General features: G+C 37.6%; 1 protein-coding gene and 1 pseudogene across 13 annotated transcripts in view; both read right to left on the bottom strand.

Annotated features, from left to right (window-relative positions):
* LOC105463367 (ankyrin repeat and sterile alpha motif domain containing 1B) overlaps nt 1-17,321 on the bottom strand; it is a 1,291,052-nt gene that overhangs the window by 1,225,361 nt on the left and 48,370 nt on the right. The window lies entirely within an intron of this gene.
* LOC105493855 (small ribosomal subunit protein eS17 pseudogene) lies at nt 13,471-13,972 on the bottom strand (annotated as a pseudogene).

The following is a 17,321-nucleotide window of genomic DNA, read 5'->3' as shown; positions in this document are numbered from 1 at the left end:
TAATACTTAAGGCTCAAACCACACCATATTCCACTAGCATTTATTAAGTGTCAATTGTGTGACTGGTGTTTCCAAGATACTGGACATACAAAGAAGACAAGGACACTATCCTTAAGGGCTCAGGCTGAGTATACAGGCAATACACAATTATGTTATGATGTAAACTATGGTTTGAATGTGTCCCCCAAAGTTCATGGGTTGGGAACTTAATCCCCAATGCAATAGTGTTAAGAGGTGAGACATTCACGAGGTGACCAGGTTATGAAGGCTCTGCCCTTCGGAATGGATTAATGTCATTAAGGTAGGAATGGGTTACTTATAAAAAGAATGAGTTCAGCCCCTCTTGCCCCTCTTAACTTCCACCATGAGATAACACAGCATGAAGGCCCTCACAAGATGCCACCCCTTGACCTTGGAACTCTCAGCCTCCAGAACTATTAAAAAAAATTATTTTCCTTATAAATTACTTAATCTGTGGCATTCTGTTAGAGCAACATGGAATGGACTAAGACAATGTATTATAACGAAGTATGAGCAAAGTGCATTACAAGCAAAAGAAGAAATCTGAACAAAGCCAAAGCAGCATGAAACTGCATAGCATATTTGGGGAATGGTAACTCACCTAATATGGCTTCAGCATTCCATCAAGATCTTACATTGCTTTTGTTTTTTCAAACATTAACTGCCTGTCATGTGCAAGGCACCAAAGAAACAGACTTGAAATCTATAGCCTCTGGGAAAGTGATATCTGTTCCGGGTGCTAATGTATAAATAGAAGTTAGCTGCAAGAATAAAGGAGTAAGAGCATTCTAGGAAGGAGAAAAGGTATATGGAAAGGCATTTTGAGAAACAGGAAGAGTTTAATAAGTCTAAATTCATGGGAGGATCCCAAGATAAAGGCAGAGGTGGGATCATTAGATGTTTTTGGATGCCAGGCTTTCATAACAAAAGTGACTAGTAATTAATAAAGGATTTAAAATAAGATAATGACCAGACCCGTGTTTTAACAAAGCCCTTCTGATAGAAGGCCAGTAAGAAGCAATCCAGGAGAGAAAAGGGATAAGGAAATAGCATTAGTGATGGTGACAGAAAAAAAGGAAAGAACATATTCAAGAGGGTCTTCCATGAGAAAATTTGGTAAAAGTAAGGAAGAAAGAGATTCCTTGGATGACTCCTTGAGTTTTTTCCTAATCCCACTATCCCCCTAGTAGAAACATCTTCTCCTTTGAACCTATTTTATTTCTACCTTAGTGGCCTTTTAGGGGGTACCTATTTATTCACGTCTTCCTCCTCCTACTGATAAACTCATTGTGGGCAGAGACTGTGCCTTATCCCCCTCATATTCTTAGCAGGACTAGAACTAGGGTGAGGAGAGTGAGGCATTCAACTTCAGGTTCATGCTGATACAAGGTTGAAATCTGTTTCTATTTAAAAATTTGGTGTTTTGTTCATCATAGACTTTTTGCATACATTTTGATTTTTTAAACATTAAATTAAAATACTGTATATTACTTATTACTTAGGCACACTCTTAAATTTTATACCTGTGGCAAGTACCTCACTTACTATCCCCTAGTCAAAGACCTGATACTCAGTGCCTTCCTGACACAGTACCTAACACAGGCAGGTACTTAAATGCACGCTGAATGAAGGAAGAGCAAACAAGTGGTATAAGCAACAGGATGGATGGTGGTGGGCCTTTTACAGAGACAGTGAATACAGGAAGAGCAAAAGACTTTAGAGGAACATGAGTTTATAATGCATGTCAGAAGCACTGTTTGGTGTATTATAGATTCATTTATTATTCAATACTGGAAGCATGTATAATAGGAAATATTAAAGGATGACATTACTCAAGGAATTGTTCTCAAGATAGTTCCCCATTCTCTTTTTAAAACTTACACTAATATTTGGGGTACTGTAGCAATATCCAATTTCTTAGTTCAGCTTTTAAGTTAACATTTCTTAGGATGCCAAGATGAGATGCTTGTTACATATATGTACCATTAACATTGATATGGTACAAATATTTGTGTTCTCCAAAAATTCGTATGTTGAAATCCTAATCCCCAAGATAATGGTATTAAGAGGTGGAACCCTTTGGAAGGTAATCATGTCACGACAGCAAAGCCCTCAGGAATGACATTATCACCTTTATTATACAGGCCCCTGAAAAATGACTTGCATCTTTCACTATTTGAGGACACAGCTAGAAAGCACCATTTACGAATCAGAGAGAGGGACCTACCAGACGCTTCCCAATCTCCAGAACTCTGAGAAATGAATTGTTTATAAGCCACCCAGTCAATGGTATCTTATTATAGCTGCCCAAATAGACTAAGACAAACAGAGTCTTTGATATGACTTCATCAAACGGCACCCATATCACTCTATTTCTGTATTCTTGCTCACTTTTATTCATAGCATTTATCACTACTAGATGCACTATTAGTTATTTTTCTTTCCCCTTTAAAAAAGATTCACTCCATGAGAACATGGAATTTTTCTGTTTTGTTCATAGTTGTATTTCCAGCACCTAGAATAAATGCCAATTAAGGTCATGACAAAGAGTGGGAGGGCGGCTGGAGGGTGGCTTACAATGGAGCAGAAATAAGATAAAGAAAATAAATAAAACCCTGTGTGGATACAAAACTAGAGCTAGGATCTCACAATAATTTAACAGAAAGCCCTAGGAGCTAAAAACAAAGATACAATTCCAAACCAGAGCAACAAGCTTGGGAGCTTACCTGTAGTCACCTTGGGAAGTAACCAGTGGGCTTGGGTTTAACAGCCTTTGGCCAGATGAGAGTCAAATCTCTAGATAAAGCTGGTACCCTCAAAGGATTGCATACTTGGCTATCACTGGCATATGAGAAGATAAAAGGAAACTTGCATTTCTCGGCCTGTGCTCCAGGAAGAATAAAAAAGTCTCCTGGAGAATTCTTAAATATGACCTAGCCTCCTATCTTCGGGGCTTTAAATTTATACCACCCAGATAGTCCAGGAATCCCAAGCCAAGAAAGTATATATCGGTTCTGGGTGTGATAGTTATCAGTGTATTTTCTCACAGCTCCCAATGCACCCTTCTTTGTCTTGCTTTATAACATTGGAGCTGGACCCTATGAACATTTCTCCTTTGACTTCCAGCTCAATGTTAAGCTTCGTCAAAAGGAGGGATAAGGCTGATGAGCCCGTTGAAAAAAAGGTAAGTGATTCCAAACAAACTGGTTTTACTTATTAAATATAATAGAACATAAAATATTTGTTTCTGAAAACCTAACAAAGTTAATAAACAGAATTGTCATCCAATATGAACATTTCCAATGGTAGGGCTGGCTTTAAGTCAAGCTTAATTTTTCATATACTGAAACATTACCCATCTAATATTCAAACAGATTTTTCATTTGCTGCTTCTCTAACTCAATAGCTGTTATCTTTGAAGATTTATAGCCTCACATCTAAATGGATAGCTTTTAAGTAGTTTTTTAGGCCAGTAGGCCCAGGTTCATTTATCATAAGATTGGTTGCCTATATATCCCATTTCACATTCCAAATATCTTCCCATTTTGATAAAGGGTTATATGCATTTTGGATATAGTAAGAATGAAAATCATTGAGAAAAACCTGGGTTGCCAATTTATATATTTAATGCTTATCAGTTAAACTTTAACTTGCTCTATATTAACTTTAATTTGCTTATATTAGAACTGCAAAGTACAAAACATACTCCATCCCATATTCTAGCAAGTATCACCTCGTGATGGCTAATTTTATGTGTCAACTTAAGGTCCCCAGATATTTGGTCAAACGTTATTTGGTGAAGGTGTTTAAATCGGTAGACTGAGTAAAGTAGGCTGCCCTTCCTAACATGGGTAAGCTTCATCCAATTAGTTGAAAGTCTGGATAGAACAAAAACGTTGACCTTCTCTTGAATAAGAAAAAATTCCACCAGCCCAACTGCCTTTAAAATGGGATATCAGTTTTTTCCTATCTTCTGACCTGAACTGAAACATCAGCTCTTCCTGGGTCTCAGGCCTGCTGATCTTCAGAATGGAACCATACCGCTGACTCTCCTGAATCTCCAGCTTGCAGATCCTGCACCCTGCAGGTCTTGGAACTTGTCAGCCTCCATAATCACACAAGCCAATTGCTTATAATAAATGCCTTTATATACATATGCACATATCCTATTGGCTGTTTCTCTGGAGAACCCTAATACACACTGCAAATGATCCCTTATTAACTCCTGCTAAAGCATCCCTCCTAAATAGCTACAAATGTTCCAGACCTTCCCTCCTATTTCAAAAGGTAAAAGTATTGTGCTCACTATCTTGTCTTTTCACTGTCCCCATTCCCCCATGCTACTACCTTGTGGAAACACATTCTCTGTAATCATGTGGTTAGAACATGAGCTTTGAAATCCTGCCTACCCTCTGGATTACAGTTGCTTGGCTGGATATCTTCCAAGCTGAGCCAATCAGAAGCCATAAATGTAAATTAGATTTTTGAAATTTGTATTTAGAAACTGAAAGATAATTGATTGAAGTCCCTCTCTGCCAACAACCATGTGTGGGAATTAGGCCTAAGAAAATGAAGCAGACACACTGAAACAAAGGTGAAAGCTGAAAGAAAAAAAAAATAGCGTCCTATTGATACCTAATTCCCTCATTCAGACCTGAAGCTTAGCCTCACCCTGTCTTTCCCTGACCCCATTACAGTAGTCAATAAATTCCCTTTTGTCCTAAACTGGTTTGAATTAGGTTTCAGTTAGTCACAACTAGAGAAGACACAGTAAATTCCTACTGTATGTAAATTGTTAACAGAAATTTGTGAATGATATTAAAAATAACCAACTTAGTTATTCAAATGTTTTCTAAAATCTGTTTGCCATAAATTGATACTGTTCAAAAATATATATGTTCAATATTTGTCCTAAAAACATTAACATCATTGAAGCTACTTAAAATGCAAAGATTACCTAGGAAGAATGTCTCTTTGCTGCTTTTTACAAGGGACTTATCAAATTAGAAAACAAAATTAGAAATCATAATGAGTTCCACGTTCTCTGGTGAACACTGTGAGGTACCATTAAAAATGTTATATAAACCAGGAACAGTGGCTCACACCTGTAATACCAGCACTTTGGGAGGCTAAGGCAGGAAGATCACTTGGGCCCAGGAGTTTGAGACTGCAGTGACTTATGATGGCACCACTGCACTCTAGCCTGGGCAACACAGTGAGACCCCATCTCTTTAAAAGAAAAAAAAGAAAGAAGAAACAGGAATATGCTGCTTTAAGTTTGTACTATTTTTACTAATTAATTTTAATTTTAAAAAACATTTTAACTGCTATATAAAAATTATACTATAACTAAAAATGTTATAATCTGAATCTTTAAGGAAAACCATACAAATTTACTAAATGAGGTTATCATTATCAAATATCTTCTTGGCACTTTTAAGTTTTAAATTCAGTGTTTTCTTAGCTAGTTGAAGGCTGAAATTCATTATTTTCTTATAGAACTCTTGTTATATAGAAAACACTTAATTATGAAGTACTTATTCATACACATGAAAGATAAACTGGTCCTGAATTTCCTCCTCAATAATATAAATGTTATCCTAAGAAACAGGAAAAAAAATGGTGGCTTGGATAATTAAAATTCAGAGATAAACACAATCTTCAGTACTCAAATTCGATTGAATTCAAAGTCTTCAACCACCTACTATTTTATAAAGCTGCTGACAAATATTAAAGTTTTAATCGTTGTTTTCTCTAATTTCATTGCCCTTATAGATTTTCCTTAATGATGTGCTAAGTAGCATAATTGTGAATAAGGAGAAAGTAAGAGAGAATATAAAAAGCTAACACTCATATACACTTCAAAAACAAACTTGGTTAAGAACTTAGTCACAAAGGGTATAAACCCTCTCAGGATCGTAACTCCAGGTGACTTCTCTTTTTCACTCTTCCTAATTTTATCAATTAAAAAAAGGGAATCAGATAATCCTAGAATACATAAGAGAGGAAAAGCAGACTTGGAAGTGGTCAACAGACTCTATATAAGGCCATTAAAGCAACTAGGGAGTGAGAAGTAAACTAGTTAGTCGAAGTGTTAATAAAAATTTCAGGCCCCAGAATCATGCTCACAGATTGGAAAAGTTAGATTTTTCTGTTGCTTTATTTTTATAGAATTGCAGGAAATATTATAAGCTTCATTTGTCCAACAGCATCATGGGAACAGGTAATGAATACAATATTTCAGATTCAGCTCATAGAACTAATTTTCACAAATTCTTATATAAGAAAAACCTCTTATCCTATTGCAGTGTTCTCAATCCCATTCCCATTAAGACTCTTCATACAATAACCACTCTGTTAAGAGAAAGACAGAGGGATTACCAAAACAGAAGGGATACACATGCTGATAGTAATATCCAATGCACAGATATTCATCCATGCAGTTCTAACCCAGGAAACATGTCTTGTAATTACGAAACTTTGATATTTTCTGCTATATAGCAGCATTCATTCTAAGCAGTGAAATGTTCTAAAAAGTTTTGAGTCTACATTAAGGAGAACATTTTAATTGATGTGTCTATCAAAATAAAATTAGAGTTAATATAAGCAACATCAATGAAAGGTTTGTGGAAAAGAATGTTTTATTTTTAATGGGTACATAGTGTATATATTTATGGGGTCATGAGATATTTTGATACAGAAATAGTGTGTAATAATTACATCAGGGTAAACAGGGTATCCATCATCTCAAGCATTTATTTCTTTGTGTTATAAACATTCCAATTATACTCTAGTTATTTTAAAATATATAATAAATTAATGTGACTATAGTCACCCTGTTGTGCTATCAAATACTAGGTCTTATTCATTCCATCTAATTATATTTTTGTACCCATTAACCATCCCCACTGCCCCACTACCCTTCCCAGCCTCTGGTAACCATCATCCTACTCTCTTATCTTCATGAGTTCAATTGTTTTAATTTTTAGCTTCAACAAATGAGTGAGAACATGCAAAGTTTCCCTTTCTGTGCCTGGCTTATTTCACTTAACATAATGTCCTCCAATTCCATCCATGTTGTTGCAAATTACAGGATCTCATTATTTACAATTGAATAATACTACATTGTGTATATGTAACATATTTTCTTCATCTATTTGTCTGTTGATGGACACTTAGGTTGATTCCAAATTTTGGCTATTGGGAATAGTGCTGCAATAAACATGGGGGTGCAGATATGTATTTGATATATTGATTTCTTTTGGGCATATACTTAGCAGTGGGATTGTTGGACCATATGGTTTTTTTTATATATATACTTTAAGTTCTAGGGTACATGTGCACAACGTGCACCTTTGTTACATATGTATACATGTGCCATGTTGGTGTGCTGCACCTATCAACTCGTCATTTACATTAGGTATATCTCCTAATGCTATCCTTCCCCCTCCGCCTCCCCCTCCCCACAATAGGCCCCAGTGTGTGATGTTCCCCTTCCTGTGTCCAAGTGTTCTCATTGTTCAATTCCCACCTATGAGTAAGAACATGTGGTGTTTGGTTTTCTGTTCTTGCGATAGTTTGCTGAGAATGATGGTTTCCAGCTGCATCCATGTCCCTACAAAGGACACGAACTCATCCTTTTTCATGGCTGCATAGTATTCCATGGTGTATATGTGCCACATCTTCTTAATCCAGTCTGTCACTGATGGACATCTGGGTTTATTCCAGGTCTTTGCTATTGTGAACAGTGCTGCAATAAACATACGTGTGCATGTGTCTTTATAGCAGCATGATTTTTAATCCTTTGGGTATATACCCAGTAATGGGATGATTGGGTCAAATGGTATTTCTAGTTCTAGATCCTTGAGGAATTGCCACACTGTTTTGCACAATGATTGAAGTAGCTTACAGTCCCACCAACAATGTAAAAGTGTTCCTATTTCTCCACATCCTCTCCAGCACCTGTTGGTTCCTGACTTTTTAATGATCGCCATTCTAACTGGTGTGAGATGGTATCTCATTGTGGTTTTGATTTGCATTTCTCTGATGGCCAGTGATGATGAGCATTTTTTCATGTGTCTGTTGGATGTATGAATGTCTTCTTTTGAGAAGTGTCTGTTCATATCCTTTGCCCACTTTTTGATGGGGTTGTTTGTTTTTTTCTTGTAAATTTGTTTGAGTTCTTCGTAGGTTGTGGATATTAGCCCTTTGTCAGATGAGCAGATTGCAAAAAGTTTCTCCCATTCTGTAGGTTGCCTGTTCACTCTGATGGTAGTTTCTTTTGCTGTGCAGAAGCTCTTTAGTTTAATGAGATCCCATTTGTCAATTTTGGCTTTTGTTGCCATTGCTTTTGGTGTTTTAGACATGAAGTCCTTGACCATGCCTATGTCTTGAATCATATTACCTAGGTTTTCTTCTAGGGTTTTTATGGTTTTAGGTCTAACATTTAAGTCTCTAATCCATCTTGAATTAATTTTCGTATAAGGAGTAAGGAAAGGATGCAGTTTTGCTTTCTACTTATGGCTAGCCAATTTTCCCAGCACCAATCATTAAATAGGGAATCCTTTCCCCATTTCTTGTTTTTGTCAGGTTTGTCAAAGATCAGACGGCTGTAGATGTGTGGTATTATTTCTGAGGGCTCTGTTCTGTTCCATTGGTCTATATCTCTGTTTTGGTACCAGTACCATGCTGTTTTGGTTACTGTAGCCTTGTAGTATAGTTTGAAGTCAGGTAGCGTGATGACTCCAGCTTTGTTTTGGCTTAGGATTGTCTTGGCAACATGGGGTCTTTTTTGGTTCCACATGAACTTTAAAGCAGTTTTTTCCAATTCTGTGAAGAAACTCATTGGTAGCTTGATGGGGATGGCATTGAATCTATAAATTACCTTGGGCAGTATGGCCATTTTCACGATATTGATCCTTCCTATCCATGAGCATGGTATGTTCTTCCATTTGTTTGTGTCCTCTTTGATTTCACTGAGCAGTGGTTTGTAGTTCTCCTTGAAGAGGTCCTTTACATCCCTTGTAAGTTGGATTCCTAGGTATTTTATTCTCTTTGAAGCTATTGTGAATGGGAGTTCACTCATGATTTGGCTCTCTGTCTGTTATTGGTGTATAAGAATGCTTGTGATTTCTGCACATTGATTTTGTATCCTGAGACTTCGGATCATATGGTATTTCTATATATTTCTAGTTTTTTGAGGAACCTCCATACTGTTCTCCATAGTAGCTCTACTAATTTACATTCCCACCAACAGCATACAAATATTCCCTTTTCTCTACATCTTCTCCAGCATTCATTATTGCCTGTCTTTTGGAGGTAAGCCATTGTAAGTGGGGTGAAATGATATCTCCTTGTAGTTTTGATTTGCATTTATCTGATGATCAGTGATATTGAACATCTTTTCACATGCCTGTTTGCCATCTGTATGTCTTCTTTTGATAAATGTCTATTCAAATATTTGCCAATTTTTTTTTATTATACTTTAAGTTCTAGGGTACATGTGGATAACGTGCAGGTTTGTTACATATGTATACCAGTGCCATGTTGGCATGCTGCACCCATCAACTCGTCAGCACCCATCAACTCATCATTTACATCAAGTATAACTCCCAATGCAATCCCTCCCCTCTCCCCCCTCCCTGTGATAGGCCCCAGTGTGTGATGTTCCCCTTCCCGAGTCCAAGTGATCTCATTGTTCAGTTCTCACCTATGAGTGAGAACATGCGGTGTTTGGTTTTCTGTTCTTGCGATAGTTTGCTGAGAATGATGGCTTCCAGCTGCATCCATGTCCCTACAAAGGACACAAACTCATCCTTTTTATGGCTGCATAGTATTCCATGGTGTATATGTGCCACATTTTCTTAATCCAGTCTGTCACTGATGGACCCTTGGGTTGATTCCAAGTCTTTGCTATTGTGAATAGTGCCGCAATAAACATATGTGTGCATGTATCTTTATAGCAGCATGATTTATAATCCTTTGGGTATATACCCAGTAATGGGATGGCTGGGTCATATGGTACTTCTAGTTCTAGATCCTTGAGGAATTGCCATACTGTTTTCCACAATGGTTGAACTAGTTTACAATCCCACCAACAATGTAAAAGTGTTCCTATTTCTCCACATCCTCTCCAGCATCTGTTGTTTCCTGACTTTTTAATGATTGCCATTCTAATGGTGTGAGATGGTATCTCATTGTGGTTTTGATTTGCATTTCTCTGATGGAGAGTGATGCTGAGCATTTTTTCATGTGTCTGTTGGCTGTATGAATGTCTTCTTTTGAGAACTGTTAATTGAATTATTAGATTTTTTCCCACAGAGTTGTTTGAGTTCCTTATATATTCTGGTTATTAATCCCTTGTCAGATGGATAGTTTGCAAATACTTTCTCTCATTCTGTGGGCTGTCTCTTCACTTTATTGTTTCCTTTGCTGTGCAGAAGCTTTTTAACTTAATGTGATCCCATTAGTCCATTTTTGCTTTGGTTGCCTGTGCTTGTGAGGTATTACTCAAGAAATCTTTGCCCAGTCCAATGTTCTGAAGAGTTTCTACAAAATTTTCTTGTACTAATTTCATAGTCTGGGGTCTTAAAGTCTTTAATCCATTTTGATTTGATTTTTGTATATGGCAAGAGTTTGGGGTCTAGTTTCATTCTTGTGCATATGGATATCAGTTTTCCCAGCACCATTTACTGAAGAGACTGTCTTTTCCCTAATGTATGTTCTGGCACCTTTGTCAAAATTGAGTTCACTGTAGGTGTGTGGATTTGTTTCTGGGTTCTCTATTCTGTTCCATTGGTCTGTGTCTGTTTTCATGCCACTACTATGCTGTGTTGGTCACTATAGCTCTGTAGTATAATATGAATTCAGAAAATGTGACTCCTCCAGTTTTGTTCATTTTGCTTGGGATGGCTTTGTCTATTTTGGGTCCTTTGTGGTTCCACATAAATTTTAGGACTATTTTTTGTTTCTGTGAAGAATTATCACTGGTATTTTGATAGGGATTACATTGAATCTGTAGACTCCTTTGGGTAGTATGGACATTTTGACAATACTGATTATTCCAATCCATAAACATGAAATATTTTTCCATTTTTCCATGTCCTCTTCAATTCCTTGCATCAGTGTTGTATAGTTTTCACTGTAGAGATCTTTCACATCTTTGGTTAAGTTTATTCCTGGGTATATTTTTATGAGATTACTTTCTTGATTTCTTTTTAAGATTTTCACCATGGCATATACAAACACTACTGATTTTTTTATGTTGGTTTTGTATCCTGCAAAACCTGAACGTGTTTTACTGAACGTGTTTATCAGTTATAATAGTTTTTTGGTGGGGTCTTTAGTTTTTCTAAATACAAGACTGTATCATCTGCAAACAAGGATAATTTGACTTCTTCCTTTCCAATCTGGATGCTCTTTCTTTCTTTCTCTTGTCTGATTGCTTAGCTGGGACTTCCGGTACTATGTTGAATAATAGTAGTGAAAGTAAGCATTTTTGTCTTGTTCTAGATTTTATAGGAAAGGTTTTCCATTTTTCCCCATTCAGTAAGATAGTAGCTGTGGGTCTGTTGTATATTGCTTTTACTGTGGTGAAGTATGTCCTTCTATACCCAGTGTTTTGAGGGTTTTATCACGAAGGGATGTTGAATTTTATTAAATGCTTTCTCAATATCAAATGAAATGATCATATAGTTTTTGTCCTTCATTCTGTTGATATGATGTATCACATTGATTGATCTGTGCATGTTGAACCATCCTTGCATTCCTGGAATAAATCCCACTTGGTCATGATGAATGATCTTTTTGATGTGTTGTTGGATTTGGCTTGCTAGTGTTTTGTTGAGGATTTCTGCATCAATGTTCATCAGTAATACTGGCCTGCAGTTTTCTTTTTTTGATGTATCTTTGTCTGGTTTTGGTATCAAGGTAATACTGACCTTGTAGAATGAGCCTGGAAGGAGAAACTACTTCCATTTTTCAGAAGAGTTTGAATAGAGCTGGTATTAATTTTTCTTTAAATGTTTGGTAAAATTTAGCAGTGAAGCCATTGGATCCTGGGCTTGTCTTTGCTGACAGTTCAATCTTGTCAGTTGTTATTGGTCTGTTCAAGTTTTGGATTTCTTCATGGTTAAATCTTGGTAGGGTATGTGACTAAGAATTTATCCATTTCTTCTAGCTATTCCAATGTATTGGTATATAGCTGCTCACACTAGTCTCTAATGATCTTTTGAATTTCTGCAGTATAAGTCATAATGTTTGTTTTCTTAATCTCTGATTTTACTTGGATCTTCTCTATTTTTCTTATTCTGGCTAAAAGTTTGCCAATTTTGTTTATCTTTCGAAAACCAACTTGGTTAAAAAGATTAAATTCAGTAGGTCTTAAATACTTTCGTACTTTAGGAGATTAATACAAAAAGAAAAAAAAGACATGGATTCTTCAAACATCTCACAATGAAGAGACAATAAACACATTAATTTTGTATATAAAGGAGGGAGGAGATATGTACATAAATGCTTGTCTAAGTATAGAATCTCTACAGAAGGATAAGTGAAAACTGAAAAGAATGATTGCCTTTGGGTCAGAGAATTGGGGGACTGGTGATCTGAGATAATTTTTAATATTTAATATTTAAATAGATAATATTTAATTTTCATTACATACTATTTCCCACTGTTGGAATATTTGAATGTATATACAGTCCTTTCTATTCCAATAAATAAAAAAATTAAAATAAAAAGCATAAACCATATATACAAATAACTTTTACAAAACAAAGTTACACGTAAGAGATATAAACTACACTTGATATTCAAAGGATAGAAAGATCCTATTCACCTAGAGAAGCAGAGAAAGAATCAATAAGGTGGTGGTTCATGAGATAGATTTTAAATGATGGGTAGAATAGATATATAACAAAAATCATTCCAGGGAAGAGAACACCTGAGTATAGTCACAAAGTTGGGAAGGGATGGGGTGTGTTTAGAAAAGTGATAGTTTAGAAGCTTAGGCTGCATATAAGGATATGTTCTTTATCGATAGATGTCTGACAAAAAAAAAAAAACTATATGGTTAGCATCTTAAACAACACACATTTACCACCTCACACTTTTTGTGGTCAGGAGTCTGAATTAGCTAGGTCCTCTACTCAGGATCTCACAGGCTGAAATCAAAATGTCCACCAAGACTATGGTTTCCTCTTAAGCATAGGGCTCTCTTTTAAGATCACTGGTTGCTGACATAATTCATTTCCTTGCAGTTGTAAGACAGACATTCCCCCATTTTCCTGCTGTCAGCCAGGAGCCGCTCTCAACTTCTAGATGTCACCAGCAATTCCCCGCCTAGTGGTCCCCTCAATAGGCTCTCTAATGCTCCCAAGATTTGAATCTTTCTAACTTCAGGGAAACCCCAATCCCTTTTTTGTTGTTGTTGTTGTTGTTGTTGTTGTTGTTGTTGTTGTCCCAGATTTATTGAAAATAATATAGCACTGCAGAAAAAATTCAAACAGGTCCCCGAGGTGTTTTGAAATTCATCCCAACTGTAGGCTGAGTGACCTGCAGGTTGGACAGACTGCCGAAGTCCAAAAGCTTCAGCATTTCCTTAGTGTCAGGATCTACTTCAATTATCTCCTGATCCAGGGCTGAGACCTCGGGAACGTAATTGTCTCTCCTTTCTCTCTCCTCCTCCTGCAGCTTGATGGAGACACCTCTTACAGGGCCTCTCTGAATCCGCTTCATCAGATGGGTGACATAGCCTGCTATCTTGTTGCGGAGCTTCTTGCTGGGGATAATGGCGATCTCCTCGCACATGCGCTTGTTCGTGTGGAAGTCGTTGCCCAGGCGCGTGTAATACTTCTCTATGATGACCCGGGCCGCCTTCTTCACGGTTTTGGTGCGAACGCGGCCCATGTTGGCGGGTCCTTGGTAAAGAGGCCCAATCCCTTTTAAAGGCTCACTTGATTAGATCAGGCCCGCCCAGATAATGGCCCTCTTAACTCACTTAAAGTCAACTGATTAGTGACCTAATCACAAGTGACTCTACAGGATGTGTACCCTATTATGAGTCCATTCTCACATTGCTATAAGGAAATACCTGACACTGGATAATTTATAAAGAAAAGAAGTTTAATTGACTCACTGTTCCGCATGGCTGGGAAGGCCTCAGGAAACTTACAATCGTGGCAGAAGACACCTCTTCACAGGGCAGCAGGAGAAAGAATGAGTGCAAGCAGGGGAAATGCCAGATGTTTATAAAATGATCAGATTTTGTGAGACTCACTATCACGAGAACAGCATGGGAGAAATCGCCCCCATGATCTGATTACCTCCACCTGGTCCTGCCCTTGATGCATGGGGATTATGAGGATACACTCCAAGGTGAGATTTGGGTGGGGACGTGGAGCCAAACCGTATCAGGTGAGAATCTTGGGAGTCATCCTAGAATTCTGCCAAGCAAAGCTGGTAACAGAAGATGAGAACAAAAATTCTCAAAAGCTAAGTCAAAATTAAATAGTTTTCCATCCAATATCTCTGTCCTGAAACGTTATGCTACTTGTAAAATACAAGGGATAATTAGGCCAGGCACAGTGGCTCACACCTGCAATCCCAGCACTTTGGGAGGTCAAGATGGGAGGATCACTTGAGGCCAGGAGTTCGAGACCAGCCTGGCCAATATGGAGAGACCCCACCGCTTAAAAAAAAATGCATAATTACAGTTGCAACTGAGGAACCTACCATATTTGGTAACTGTCTACTCTTTGGCTATTGGTGGTACTCATTTATTATAAGGCCTATGTTACTGACTGGGAACATCTACTTCTCCATTCACAGTCTTTTATTCAATATAAACCATTCCTACCTCTGATCGCTGTATTCTTGGCTGCCTTGTCTGTTACTGTTAGATTAATATTTAACTTATTAAGGTCCTCCTCACTCCACAAAGACCTACCCTCTTTGTTGCTTTTTTTTCCCTCTATTTTCAGGCATTACTTTTGTGACCTTGCATAAATTCACACTACAGAAGTGTAAGTATTCAATGGTTATATAGCTTCCACCTTTTTTGCAGTTTTATAACCTTATTTCATGTATTCAATGACCAGTAGTTAGTTCTCATCTACACTGAATGACTATAGATTTTTTAAAGTGGAAACAGGTACATAGGTAATCAAAGTATAGAGCTTGCTTGAGAACCTTCATCCTCATTACGTTTTCTGGACAACCATGCACAGATACAATATGGGACATCCCTTAACCTTAGGCCTAGTCAGCTTTGTTGAACCTGGTATCAATGCGCACATCTGGAGTTCCTATCTCCTTCATCATGGCAAATTTCTGGATGTGAGTGCCCCAGGGGCATGCTTCTTGAAGCCCACTCATGGATGTGCTTCTGAGTGTTGATGGTGTATTCTTGGATCACCACCCCCATTGACAGCAGGAGAGCCTTTCTTCTTGCCACCCTTCTCTGTGGAAGTCATTCTGCCAGGCCAAAGTTGGAAAGTAATCTCCATCTTAACTATCCAAGAAAGAAGAATAACAAACAGCACAGCTTTGGTGTAAGCAAAATGTCAATTCTACAGCCACATGGACGACAAGTATACCCATAATTAATATTTCTACAAGGTTGAGTATGATAATTTAGGTACACAAGTCTCAGAGTTAGAAATACCCACTTCTCCTCTGATTTGGCAGCTTCTGTTCTTCTCTTAGACAAAAATTAAAAGCCCTTGCTAATTTTGCCTGCTGATTTGGGAGAAAATGTTATGCTGATAGACAAAGAAGTAGAACACGATGAAAAGAAGGTCTCCTTATACAGTTGCTAGTCTCTCCTGACAACGTGGCATATGGTTCCAAATCTTCAAACAACTATTATATTGCTATACTGATTTAACAAGGTGATCTGTATTCTCCCAAATTAAATACACATAGAGCACTAGGATACCTTCTTCTGAGAAAAGGGGTATGCATTTTCTTTCTTTGATAGTAGTTTTATAGCATAACAGTTAAGCTTACAAGTACCAACTGAGTTTCTACTAAGTGTAACACACCATCTAGTAGGTGGGTGATGGCAGCAAACAGAAGATACATGATAAATCAGACAAGAATCCTGCCCTCAAGTTATCTATAATAAGTGAAAAGAAAATCCTGAGGGCAGAATCAACCCAATTTTCCTTTCTCTTCGGATGTCAGGTGGGCTCTGAACACGATCCTCATAATCCCCAATTCCCAGTTTCCATGTACCATTGTGATCCCTCCCCTTGAGTATGGGCAGGACCTGTGGCTTGTTTATAGTCAAAAGAATAAGCGAAGGTGACACGACAGATGTGATACATGTACATGACTATGTGATTATGTTACATAAATCTGTCATATCCATTTTTTGGAGTCTCCATCTTTTACTGGCTTTGAGGAAGCAAGTGGTCATACAGCCAGAAACTGCAGGACAATTCTAGTTGCTGAAGCTGGCCCTGGACTGATAGCCAGCAAGAAATTGAAACCCTCAGTCCTACAACCACAGGAATTAAATTCTGCCAACAGCCCAAGTGAGCTTGAAAACATCTCCTTCCCTAGTTGAGCCCCAGTTGAGAACTAACTACTGGCAAATATGTTGATTGAAGCTTTGTGAGACCTTGAGCAGAGGATTCAAGTCAGCTATACCCTGACTCCTGGCCCCAGAAACTATGAGACAACAAATACACGTTGCTTTAAGTCACTAAGTTTATGGTAATATTGTTATACAACAATAGATGACTAACGCACCTTTCTTCTTATATTATTCAAGTTGCTAACATATCATAAGAGGTAAACTGAAGTATTCTAAACATCCAATCACCACTGGTGACATGAAATCCCCAGCCTACATGCTAGAGAAAACCAGAGTTGGTCACAAAGTCACACTCTTTTGTAAGATTCAAGCGGCAATTTGCCACCAATATTGCCAAAATAGCCAGTATGGCTGCCCAATTAACAGATCAAAAACTAAAGAGCAGCTGCTAATTCCTGCCTTGTACATTCTCAGAGAGTAAGGACCTTCCATTTCCCAACTAAATGCTCAGAATGACCCATCAGGCCTGTTAGATAAAAATGAGAAATTTGAAGGATCAAGAGGCCCCGCAGAGGCTGGTAGAGAGGGCAAGCTTAAGGTGTAGAAGAAAACTGCCATTCCCATTTAATCCAAAAAAGTAAAAATATATGCCTCCCATTTTCTTTCAGATCTAATAACCACCTTTTCTTAAACAATAGCTTCTTTGGGGGCCTTCATTCATTATAAACAAACCAGAGTAGGCTTATATACCATCTGAAGG

Source organism: Macaca nemestrina, chromosome 10 (assembly GCF_043159975.1).
Source record: "Macaca nemestrina isolate mMacNem1 chromosome 10, mMacNem.hap1, whole genome shotgun sequence".
In the NCBI taxonomy this organism is placed as follows: Eukaryota; Metazoa; Chordata; class Mammalia; order Primates; family Cercopithecidae; genus Macaca; species Macaca nemestrina.
Note: the sequence above shows the minus strand (reverse complement) of the source record. Positions and strands in the feature narration are given on the sequence as shown.